Genomic DNA, 13,362 nt, shown 5'->3' on the forward strand with positions numbered 1-13,362 from the left:
CCTTTGTTCAGTTTAGTTCATTTAGCCAACACTCGTATACTGTGAAATTACTTCTTCACGTCTCTCTCTCTTTTTTTTTTAATTTTCTAAACGAGTTCTTTGCTTAATTTCATGGTATGTTCTATCCTCACATCTCTCGAAGACGTATTCACTCTGTACGTTATCATTATTGGTTTAAATCATTATCATTATCATTAGGGCATCTCCATAATGGATAGATTCAAGGGCTTTAGCCTTTCCTTGTGGATTAACTCTCATAGTTCCGGTACCATCTTTATCACCCTCCTCTGGACCTTCTCTAGCAACTCTTTACGCTTCTTTGGGCGCGCGCGGACCAAACTTTGAGAAGTTTATTCTAGTTCTGCTCTTATATTGGATGTGAACTGCTTGAGCTGATTATATCCTTATCCTCAAACTTGAAAGGTATTCTAATGTTTACCAGTAGACAAGTTGTTTCCTAATATGTGTGTGTGTGTGTGTAACTTTTCGTTGGACTGAAGTTGCCCAATTCATCATGCAATCTATTGATCATTTCCTCCTCATCAATCAACATCGTTCAGGCCTCCACTTCTGTACTTCCACCTGAAACTCCACATAGTTTAATCCTGTACCTCCACCTGAACTCCACATAGTCCAGTCCTGTACCTCCACCTGAACTCCACATAGTCCAGTCCTGTACCTCCACCTGAACTCCACATAGTCCAGTCCTGTACCTCCACCTGAACTCCACATAGTCCAGTCCTGTACCTCCACCTGAACTCCACATAGTCCAGTCCTGTACCTCCACCTGAACTCCACATAGTCCAGTCCTGTACCTCCACCTGAACTCCACATAGTCCAATCCTGTACCTCCACCTGAACTCCACATAGGTCCAATCCTGTTAGCCGGTCGACACGGAACTCGCTTCCCTAGCATGATTATGGACACCGCTCTTCTAACGACAGCTATTCTCCTTTCGAAGATTAAGGGTCGGTCCCGAAACCCCTATTACGTTAGTACTTGATCCCTAATCACATTTCAGTACTGCTCCCTGAGGAAATCCGTTGATAGGGGTCTACTTATTTCAGTTATGTTTCGCCTCTACTCTCTGCAGAGTCCTTAAGCAAGAGCTCGTTAAACTTCTGCCAAAAAGGGGGGAAAAAAAGGAGTAAGGCTGTAATGCCACGAAGTGTTAGTGTGTCTGTATACTTTGCTGCATTTATAACCCAATGGCGGATAAGAATTATGGCCAGAAGTAGTATGTGTGTGTGTGTGTGTGTGGTGTGGTGTGTCTGTGGGTGTGTGTGTGGTGTGTGGGTGTGGGGACTTCACTGAGTTTTTTTTTTTTCCCTAGGATCGTTGTACATTATGGTTCCCCCACTTGGGTTTAGGTTGTCGTAAGAGGAGGAGGAGGAAGAGGAGGAGGAGGAAGAGGAGGAGGAGGAGGAAGAGGAGGAGGAGGAAGAGGAGGAGGAGGAAGAGGAGGAGGAGGAGGAGGAGGAGGAGGAGGAGGAGGAGGAGGAATGGATATGGCAGGCAGGGTTAACACCTGCTTGGCCCTAAGGAGCTGGACCACTTCATTTGTCGCGTCTTGCGGGAGCTTCACATCCCCCTTGTGGAATGAGTGTTTGATCAATGATATGTACGATAGTTCTCTTGGGGTCTGTGTACTATGGGAGGACCTCAAGCGGTAGCTGGAAGCAGCAGGTGGAGAAGTAAGACAGATAGTGTATGAGCATCGGGGAATATCCTGAGTGTTTATAGTAGTATCACTATTTCTTGTGTTCAGCCAAGGAGGGTTACGTGTTGGGATTATTAGTTCGCATGTGTGGGTGAGGAGTTTGGCTACTTTGTAACCTTTGGGATATAACGTGAAGAGTATTCCAAATAGGAATGTGGTGTGGGACTGAAAGGTATGTTTACATTAGTTCATCTTTGAGCACTCGAGACTAAATTTTCACTGTGCTTCCCACTCTTTATTGATGATGGAGAATAAGTCGAATCTTACTCGGTGACCTTTTTTTTTTTATAATTGTTTTTCGTGTCTTTGCTGGTTCTCTCTCCCCCCCCCCCCCCCAACATATGGACTTGAATGAACGTATTCAAGAATGACTCCTACGTATTTCTCATCCAACCAGGTTGTATCTACCAGAACCTGGTTTTACCTTTTGGCTAAGGAGAGAAGCTGGAGGGAGTGAAGTGTTTTAGATATCTAGGAGTGGATTTAGCAGCAGACGGAACTTTGGAAGCGGAAGTGAGTCACAGGGTGGGGGAGGGGTCGAAGGTTCTGGGAGAGCTGAAGAATGTGTGACCCTGGATTGTGTTTGTGGGTAGTAGATGCATTTGTTACCGTACCTCAGCTTGCTGTGTGAGTGTGGGTAGTACATCTTTCATATTCTGGATGGCTTCACTGTCTTTCATATCTCCTTCGTAATACATCCCTGAGCTTTAATCACATTTATCGTTGGCCCATATCTCTTCATTTTAATCCTCCTCCTCTATATTACATTGTCTTAGATGGTCTTACAGCACTGTTAAATATGAGACCAGTCCTTCACACGGTGGTACCATAATTTTGAAACAGTGTGATATGTATCAAATCTTTGGCATCTCTGGTCATATCGTCGTCTCACGAGACCTCCTCCTCCTCCTCTCTCTCTCTCTCTCTCTCTCTCTCTCTCTCTCTCTCTCTCTCTCTCTCTCTCTCTCTCTCTCTCTCTCTCTCTCTCTCTCGCCTTTCATAGACAAGTTCTCTCGTCCTGGAATGCCCTTAAACCCACGACTGTCCGCGAAGCCTCACTGGGCGGCTTGTCTCTGTCTGGATCAGTCACTGTAGATGGGGGTTCTACGTCAGCAGAGAACAGAGAAGAAATGATGGTTATCGCTAGAGACTTTCCTTCACTACATAGGTTCTCAGAAACGTCTATGGATCACAACGTCTGTGTTATACACAACCATTCGTGGCTCAGAACCATTGGCGTTGTCAGAACCATGGGTTGTGCAGATGATGCATGATGGGGCAGGATAATCTCACTGTCTGTTGAACTCGAACTGGCTTCCGGCAACCATCGAAGTAAGAGACGGCAGGAAAATTAGTTACACATATATGCATAGTTTACTGGAGTTTGTGAGTGATTGCCTGTCGAACGATAGATCAGATTCCCAGACTAGACTGATTCATCAGAGGCAGATCCTTCACATGTGGGGTCCAAGTTCCTAACACTTAGGGTTTATGTCAAGACTTTGAACGGGTTATATCAATTTTCCATTTTGGTTCCGTTACATCCCAGGAGACAGAGGGAAGAGAATACTGCCCACGTATCCCCTGCGTTCTCGTGGATGACGTACGACAAGGAGGGGCGGAGCACAGGTCTGGAAATCCTTCCCTTTTGTATTGCTCCCTAAAATAAGAAACAAAGGAGAGCCAAATGAGGCGATGTTCATCCTTTAATGCTCAAGTCATCTGTTCTGGACACGACCTCGCTCACGCGGGCAAAAAAGAAAACGAACAAGTATGAAGGAAAACGGAAGTTGTATTTGTACTTTTAACACATATATTGTTGGAAGTGGTTTATTTGGCCTCATTTGTGCCATTTCTGCAGTTCTTCATACCCCTTTAATGTAAGTGACCAAACTAATCCCTCTTTCTGTCTTTTGTGTCAAATGTGTGGTGCATTGTTATTAACATGTTTTTGTCCTTACATCTGAAGGTGCTTTAGACCAGACGTTGTCGTCCACTGAGTCCAAATCACTGTCCAAATCCTGTGGCCTATCCCATGTCAGGTGAGATTTGTACTGCTTTGCCCATCATCACTAGTTACAACACTGAGGTTGTACAAGTCCTTTTTTTTAGGTTGTCACCGTCTTGAACGCTCCATGATCCTCCTACAATGCCATCCTCAGTCGATGTAGTCAAAGATAATTGATAGGAAGGGTCTAAGAAGAACTGAAGACCTTCTAAATAGATAGGGAAGATAGCGGCTCCAGTACCGACCCATTGTCGTTTCAACCCACGTTTGAGATGGCATCTCTGACAAGTGTCCTGTTCTCCATAGCATTCATGTAGTTTCCTCTTCACTCGAGTTAACCATAACCTGTCTGTTGTTCATCTTCTGTCCCCCCTGCTGTGTAAAAGATTCTGAAAGGCCTTTTGGCAACTCCACAAAAAAAGGGAAAAATATATATATGGTCAGCTGATCCATTCCTTTTATGGCCCTGAAGACTAATAATACAAGACTTGTCATTTTATGTCCCCTCTCTTTCATCGCGTATGTTTTGGAGCGTAGGCGCGTGCGTGCGTGAATGCATGCGTATATGCGTATGTGTAATGCATGCGTATATGCGTATGTGTAATACATGCGTATATGTAATGCATGCGTATATGCGTATGTGTAATGCATGCGTATATGCGTATGTGTAATGCATGCGTATATGCGTATGTGTAATACATGCGTATATGTAGTGCATGCGTATATGCGTATGTGTAATGCATGCGTATATGCGTATGTGTAATGCATGCGTATATGCGTATGTGTAATGCATGCGTATATGCGTATGTGTAATGCATGCGTATATGCGTATGTGTAATACATGCGTATATGCGTATGTGTAATGCATGCGTATATGCGTATGTGTAATGCATGCGTATATGCGTATGTGTGATGCATGCGTATATGCGTATGTGTAATTTATGAGGAAGCCGTTTGATTTCAGTCGTGCTGATGATGCTAAGAGAAGTTTTTCACCGAGGGTAGTCAAATACCCTCCTTAGTGAGGTCTGGGTTTTTATCGGGAAAGGTAGAACATATACATAGCAATTCGATACTCTTTTATTTTTCTATATCTGTGTATTTATAAATCGAAAGGTGCTATGAACATAATGGATTGAATCGGATTAAATGTTTTATGCAACAGGTTCCACCTGGAATCGCATCCAGAATCCATTTTTGCTTCCTGAGTGAACAAGATTATTGTATATTGACCCGTGGGCCACGAGCCACTCAGAATAGTGCAACGCCTCTGGATATAGTCTCCTATTGGCATGGATAGCCACCCAGTCACTCGCTTGCTCAATAGATGGCAGCACCGTACGCTATTTAGGTAATGCCACAGCAGCTCGCTCAGCTCCTCCAGTATGGGTGGAGAGCAGATTAAGCCAACGTCTGGTTCTATCTAGCACTAAAGTGAAAAGTCCAGTCGTGAAGTATGTCTCCTTCTCTCACGACGCTGAATCGCAAGCCACAGTCGTGAGCAGCAGCAACGACGCGTTGCAACGCGGGAAAATCTCCGCAAAAACTTTTTTCTTCGTCATGAGAGCGCAGTCGTAATGCTGTCGGTCCAGGACACTTTGGTAAATAGCGCCACTTACGGGGGAGAAAAAAAGGAAGTCAAGAGGTGACAGTCTGGTCTCTCCCTCGTCGTCTGATATTGGTTTGGAGATCGTAAGGAAGATGAAATATTGCCTCGTTCATAGACCCCCGTGTGCTCGAAAGTATTCCAACTGTAGTAGCAGTAGAGGAAGGAGGTAAGTCATGCCTTCAAGACACGAGTTTGTTGGATTCTCTTCGATAGAGGAAGGAGGTAAGTCATGCCTTAGAAACAAGCTTGGACTCTCTTCGATCTTTATAAAGGCTGGAGCAAGATTACTATCACGTTCGAGATAGGGTCTTGGGTTGGGGGGGGGGGAGGCCTTTGAACGTTAAGTAGGAGCAAGATCACATTGGTGCGGTAAATGTAGAGTTTTAGGTCTTCGAGGCGATAAGTTAGAGAGCAAGACTACCTCCACGTAGTAGAGGGGAGTTGAGAGTCTTTGAGCTACGTAATCACTCACACTGGCGTAGTGTCTTAGAGTGTTCGATTCTCGAGGAGTAACTTAGGATGGAGGAAGGCCACAGTCACTCATAGGCAAAGGCACTCTGGTTGGAGTGTTTGATTCTCGAGGTGTAACTTAGGATGGAGGAAGGCCATAGTCACTCAAAAGCAAAGGCACTCTGGTTGAAAAGTCTGGGAGTACGATGGTACAGTCGGGGTTCTGAGGTGAGCTAAATAACTCATTTATACACCAGCCTGACTGAATATGTCATGTCACTATCAGCACCAGCAGGAAACGTGCAGTTGACAGTTACTTAACTTTTAGCAGCTGGCTCTAATAAAATGGTTGATGTAAACAGAAGGGGAATATATATGAACTGGATGTATCTACTCTGCAGCTAAACTCGTATTTGATGTTTCTCTCATGATGCCCTGTCTGCCTTCTGGTGAATGGTTCGTACAGATGTAACACTCTTTTTTAAACTTCTGTTAAGTGATTATTGTCTTTAGATTCTTATAACTGGAAAAGTGTTTTTTTTTTCCGTATGATAATAATATTACATACAAGTTATTCTCTTGTCTGGAGGTATGTAAAATCACAGACGACAACATTCCTCATCTAAATCTAATCTTCCACGTATTTGTGTGTGTTACAAATTGTTATGTTTCATCTAAATCTAATCTTCCACGTGTTTGTGTGTGTTACAAATTGTTATGTTTCATCTAAATCTAATCTTCCACGTGTTTGTGTGTGTTACAAATTGTTATGTTTCATCTAAATCTAATCTTCCACGTGTTTGTGTGTGTTACAAATTGTTATGTTTACTCAAGTTTTCAGATGAGATCAGTCTGATCATTGAGAATATCCTTAAGCCTTTTAGTTCACTAACTGCTCGAGTGGAGTGATTGAGACAGTTACATGATGTCTGGGACTGGCGGCTTCCCTCCTATGAATGTGATGCAAAGTTGTGGAAAGTGCGAGAGAAAACATCATATTCTGTCTTGACTTCGATGAGGGAAGGTATCATTATGGAGCTGCTGCGTTGCGTTTACATGGGTTCCATTAAATTCCAAGCTTTAAATATGTTTTTTTTCACCCTTAGGGTTACGTTACATGAGTGTTATCCTATTCCAATCTAAAATGTATGTTCGAACCCCGACACCCCTGGATTAGTCTCCCGGAGCGCCATGGGTTCATTTTGAAATGACTGGCATTTGAGGTCCGTTGTTGATGGCTGGGGCTGTGAACTCCGTCGCACACTACATTGTCCCTAGATGACCATGGTACGCCCCTTCAATATCAGATGTGAGGCCAGGCCTTCATGCTCAAGGGTCGTACCATCGTGCTTAAAGGTCTTGTCAGCGTGCGAAAGGGTCGTACCGTCGTGCTTAAAGGTCTTCTCAGCGTGCGAAAGGGTCGTACCGTCGTGCTTGAAGGTCTTGTCAGCGTGCGAAAGGGTCGTACCATCGTGCTTAAAGGTCTCGTCAGCGTGCGAAAGGTCTTTTCAGCGTGCCAAAGGGTCGTACCGTCTCGCTGAAGAGTTTCGTATGTCGAATACGTCCCAAAGAAAAGGGTCTTCCTCACTGGCACGGACTGACCTTGGAGAACCACAGTATTTCTTTGGTCGAATGACGCTTGTTTTCATCGGATAAAAAGAAGAGTAAATCTCAGTGATGTCTGTGCAAATATTTGTGACATTCGGCGTTGAAAATAGATTGTGCGAAGGGGCGCCCTTCCGGATGATTGGTTCAGTAGAGAATTTTCATCCGGTCACTTTGGGGGAAAAAGATGTAGCATCACGCTTCTGTTCATGTGGATTTCTGGGTGTTTGTGCGTTCCTTCGTGTCTGGGGCTTGACCTGAATCTCGTTGGAGGATAGGAAGATGAACTTTTAAATGAAGGAGGCTCTGCAGCAGAGGGTGTGTGTGTGTGTGTGTGTGTGTGTGTGTGTGATGTCACCACGGCTCTTTGATTTGTTTATTGGATGGGGTGGGTGGGGGAGTTATATGACAGAGGTTTTGCAGAGAGGTGTAGTAGTAGATCTGTGGTCTGTCAGGGTTTTGTGGAGTGGTCTACGAAGTGAGTCAGGTGTTGTTCGCTGGTGGCAGATTCGACTTAATCTGCAAGGGTTAGCTCCTGAGTTTGGAAGAGTACGTGGTAGAGGAAAGTTGAAAGTTAACGTGAATAAAAGCAAGGTGATTAGGTTCAGCAGTGGAGATGAAGGGGGTCACTTGGGAGTTTGAATCTAAATGGAGAGAACCTGCTAGAAGTGGAGTGACTTAGATACCTGGGAGTGGACGTGGAAGCGAATCGATCCAAGAGAGCTGCAGTGAGCCATATGATGTGTGAGAGGTGGCCAAGGTCCTGGGCACATTGAGGAGTGTGTGGAAATAATGGCCACTGTCTGTGAGGGTAACGACAAGGTAAGTTTAATACGGTACTAGTTGTCGCAATAGTGTTATAAGGATGCGAGGCGTGGGCCACAGATAACAAAAGAGATACGGAACTGAGGGTGGATGTGTTGGAAATTGAATTATTTATAATAGAATAAGGTATGAGGAGAAGTTTATTAGATAAGAAATGAGAGTGTAGTAAGAGAGCGATGTGCTAATGAGTAAGGATGTATGAGAGAGCTGAAAAGAGTGTGCTGAATTGGTTTGGATATATGGAGACGGTGAGTGAGGAGAGGTTGACTAACAAGGTCTAAATGTCGGAAGAGAAGAAAATGGGAGAGGAACCAAGAGGGAGGTGGAAGAATGGAGGGTGAAAGATGCTCTGGGACATCGGGGCCTGAACATGTACGAGGGTGCCAGGCGTGCAAGGGGCCAGAGCGAGATGGAATGGATGTCGTACGGCAACGAACACTACTCAGTGGCCTAAACCAGGGCAGAGAAAACCATGCAAAGGTCTGTGGGGCCTGGTTGTGGAGAAGGGGCTCTGGTATCCATGCATTATACACGATCGTAAATACAAACAAAGTGCTTGTGTTACATGATAGTAAGAGTGTGGATGTGATTGAATAAAATCGTTCTTTGTACTTTTCCTGGCGCTACGTAGCTATAGCCCAATGTAATTAGAAGATATGAGTAATTACGGATGATCATTAAGACCTTCATTGTCAAGAATAATCTTTAATCTCAGCGTAGATCTTCGATCATGTTTGAGGAGTCGTGATGATGTGTGTTACGAATATGTTGTTGAGTTTTGTAACATTCATCTCAGTCTCTTGAAGCACCTGTGCTACGGGCTTACGTTCGACCCTTGAGCACGAAGGAACGACCCTTGGCTATCATGACCTGACCCATGGTTCAGGGAAGCAGTTTTTATGGTCATACTAGATTGGTCTGTATTTCCTGTCATTCTCTCCATTTCAGTAACCAGCATATTGAGGACAGGCATAAACCAGCAGTAAACCATTCAACCTCCAGTTGGTTAATTGGTTGGTTAGGTGGTTGGTTCGTTAATCGGTCAGTCCGCTGGGATTTGAGCCTATCAACTGCCAGGGTCAATAAACCTGCTGCCAGCGTTAAGCTACCGTGTGTATCAATCGAAAAATCTTTTAAGTTAGTTTTCAAGTGTTAAGGATAACTCTATTGCTAAACACACACACACACACACACACACACACACACACACACACACATATATATATGTATATATATATATATATATATATATATATATATATATATATATATATATATATATATATATATATATATATATTGTTGGAAAGGATCACAATCAGCTGTTATATTTCTCTCTTGTGTCTCCCCTGATTATGTGATTATTACACGAAAGTGCACTTGGGAACTTTTCGTGTTTCATTTTCCCCGTGGACTCATAGGAAAGTTCTCATTATCATACCACTCATTATTTGGGTCGATAGTGATGCACATATATATATATATATATATATATATATATATATATATATATATATATATATATATATATATATATATATATATATATATATGTGCATCACTATCGACCCAAATAATGAGTGGTATGATAATGAGAACTTTCACAAGATACATCAGCAACAGTGAATGTAGTACTCCTGCAACGTATGGTCAACAGCCAAACAAACGGGGACGAATAATCCACAAGGGAATTCAGAAGCTCTTCAGGAGCTAAGATCAAAGGATTAGAACACACAAACTATCATAAGAGACTGGGAAAAAAAGAAAAGAATCTACTTTACAGCTTAGGAATCTAATCTGGACAACAAATTTAGAGGAAGAAGAAGAATACTTAGACCCCTCGAAAAAGATCTTCAACATAGAAGAAACAGAGTGAAGTATACCATAGAGACGCCAGACAAAAGAATCTATAAGAGCATTGCAAAATAGATTCTCACCAGACGACCACGGGAAATACGATTACATTTAAAAGAAAATTTTGACTTACGGTTCAAGTCAGTTCCAGATGAAACGCCTAGATTGATGAGTATGTCATGAACGTGGCACGACAGAGGAGGAAGAACACCAGTTCGATTCATCATGCCAAACGTGCATTGAGCGTTGCACCCTCACCCAAACCGCCCACCCAAACCGCCCACCCTCCCCAGCCCTCACACCGACCCAGCCCAGCCATGCCTTTCGGCAATATCTCGTCGCATTGGACTCTTGGATCCACCACTAGGCCTCCTCTCTCTCTCTCTCTCTCTCTCTCTCTCTCTCTCTCTCTCTCTCTCTCTCTCTCTCTCTCTCTCTCTCTCTCTCTCAACCTCAACCCTGAGAGTGGACGCGTCTCATGGGTCATCTTCCCAGGTCAACACATCACCAAAAATGCGTCATTCCTCACCCCTCAAACCAACCCCAGCCTCCTCACCTACGAACTGTCCTACAACGAGGGACTTTCCCACCACTCACCGAGAGACTGAAGTACATATCTTGTACGAGTCTCGTGATCGCTGCAGAGAAAGAATAAACATTGGAGAGACTGGTGAGGACTGAGTGGGTCTCGAGTCTAGACGACAGGATGAAGGTATGGAAATAAAAACGAGATAGTCTCGATTCCAGCAAAGGCAGGACATATAGAAAGAAAGGTAAACAGTAGTATCTGTTAAAGTAGACCATTTAGAGTAGAGTAGACAATTTAGAAGCTGAACATACCGTCCAACCAACCAACGTACAAGACTCATCAGCTAAAAGTTGGAAGTTCAGGCTGGAGAGGAGGGACCCGAGCTTAGGCTGGAGAGGGACCCACCAGAGTGAATTTCTTCGAGTCTGGAGGTTGCAGCACAGGACAACCCTTAGTATGATTATGGTCAGAGATCCCCCATGTAAAACCCCAAGACCAGGGTTTCTATGGAGGGGAAAAAAGACATGTCTTTTCCTCTGCCTATGATCACTAATGTTCGAGAGATGTTTGTCGACTCTCTCTCTCTCTCTCTCTCTCTCTCTCTCTCTCTCTCTCTCTCTCTCTCTCTCTCTCTCTCTCTCTCTCTCTGTGTATCCTCTTCATGAACACAACATTCGCTATATAGGTGGAGACCAACGAAGGAAGATCAGAGAAAGGGGAAATGATTAGTACAGTAATATCAGGGAATTTCGTAGAGGGATATCCATGTCATGATGACTGCAGAGATAAGATGTAGGTTCATGTATTCCTGGTAGAATGCTGGGTGTTTTGGCAGTTGAGTTCAGTCTCTCTGGAAAGGAGGAGGAGGAAGTAAATGTGTGTTCATCTATGCGACCACTAAAGTAGCGAGAGAAGCTACTGTGGTTAGCGACAGCCTCTCCGCTCGAACTGGCCAGGGAAAGAAAGTCTTCCTCAGCGGAGTTTTACAAGAAAGCAATGTGGAGAATCAGGGTAGTGAGTAGTTCGGTGGTTTGTCACTCTCATGCACACACGCCCCAACCACCTTGATGACCGAGGCTTGTAAACTAGTTGTCCAAGCAGGTGATTCGTGAGCCCCTGTTGGCTGAAACCTAATTCCAGAGACAGAGACGTGATATAGACTTGTAAATTTTTTCGCCTCACTGAAAAAAAAGAAAGAGAAAAGGAAGGCTATTTGCTTTTTCAGAAACTTGGTTGAATACAGAGAACAGACATCCAGTCACTGAATGAACAGCAGGACCCAAATTACTTCAAAAAAAAGGAATTTGAATATGAAAGGAGTACTGTGATACAATATATTCTTAGCTCTTAAAGAATGGACCTAAGGAGCGAGAGCTGAGCATCACTGAAAATACAGGAATTTCACTTCATAATTTTCCGGCACCCTGGCACATTCATGCTGGCTTGTACAGACAAGGGATGTGATATTCCAGAAATGTACACGAGTTCAATTTGGACGCAGTCTGTCCTATTTCTAAACAACTTGACACACTTGGGTTGGATATCCCTCACGCCATTAACACAGGAATGCGTCGCTCTGACACTCTGTATCTGACACTTGGTATCACGGAGATGGAGGCCACTGGTCCCCGAGGTAGAAGTGGAAAGCGAAGGACATGGCACAATACCCACAGCAGACTCCCGTAAGTCCGTGTTATAGGACTGGAAGGAGACTGTGGGCGTCCCGTTTCATGAAAGATGCAGTAATTCCAGGGGCGTTGTAAGATGTTCCAGGGACCTGGAAATATAATTTTATCCTTTTTCTGTTGATGTGCTATGAATGAAGTTGCTTCGAGGAAAATAGCTAGGAGAGCTAAGTTTTTTCAACGCCTGGTGTGTGTGTGTTTTTTTTTTTATATATATTTGTTCGCTATTTCTTGCGTGAGCCAGATAGCGCCTGGAAATGACGAAGCGTGGACTCCTTCGTTCACATCCACTCTCTAGTTGTCATTTATAATGCACCGAAACCACAACCACCCTGTCCACAGCCAGGCCCGACAGACCTTTTTAGAGTTCCCCTCGACCACTTCACATGCCCGGGTTCACTTCAGAGCTAAGCATACCACATCGCTCTGATCCACTCTATACCATTCACACCTCATACCCCCCTACTGCATGTTCAGGCCTTAACTCGTCAAATCCTCTTTTGCGTCATCCTTCCATCTCCAGTTTATTCTCCCTCCATTCTCCTCGTTCCCTCCGCTACTGATATATATATAGATATATACCCTCTCTGTCACCCTCTCCTCCCTGCTCTCCATATTTCCAAACCCTTTCAGTACACACTCCTCAGCTCTCTCTCTCTCTCTCTCTCTCTCTCTCTCTCTCTCTCTCTCTCTCTCTCTCTCTCTCTCTCTCTCTCTCTCTCACTCTCTCTCAACCCTATTCTTTTAGCTGTCACACACCTCTCTGTCTCTCTCATCCGGTCGTTCCATACGTGATCAACCTTTCTCACACCACATATCATCCTCAAACCATCTCGTTTCCAACACATGAACCGTCTTCCGTACTCTGTCACCAAGGGGCTCACGTCTTGCATTCATGCCATAACGATTGGCTTCTGTTCCATCAGACGCAATACCCATCTCTGTCCTCTCAGACACTAACCTCTCTCTCTCTCTCTCTCTCTCTCTCTCTCTCTCTCTCTCTCTCTCTCTCTCTCTCTCTCTCTCTCTCTCTCTCTCTCTCTCCACACACATTTCTCAGCGTGCTGACGACCTTT

At 44.2% G+C, this 13,362-nt stretch overlaps 1 protein-coding gene across 12 annotated transcripts in view; it reads left to right on the forward strand.

The window, feature by feature from the left end:
- The window catches only part of LOC139746178 (putative neural-cadherin 2), a 760,037-nt gene that overhangs the window by 445,113 nt on the left and 301,562 nt on the right, over positions 1-13,362 (forward strand). The window lies entirely within an intron of this gene.

This window comes from Panulirus ornatus, chromosome 64 (assembly GCF_036320965.1).
Source record: "Panulirus ornatus isolate Po-2019 chromosome 64, ASM3632096v1, whole genome shotgun sequence".
NCBI classification, from domain to species: Eukaryota; Metazoa; Arthropoda; class Malacostraca; order Decapoda; family Palinuridae; genus Panulirus; species Panulirus ornatus.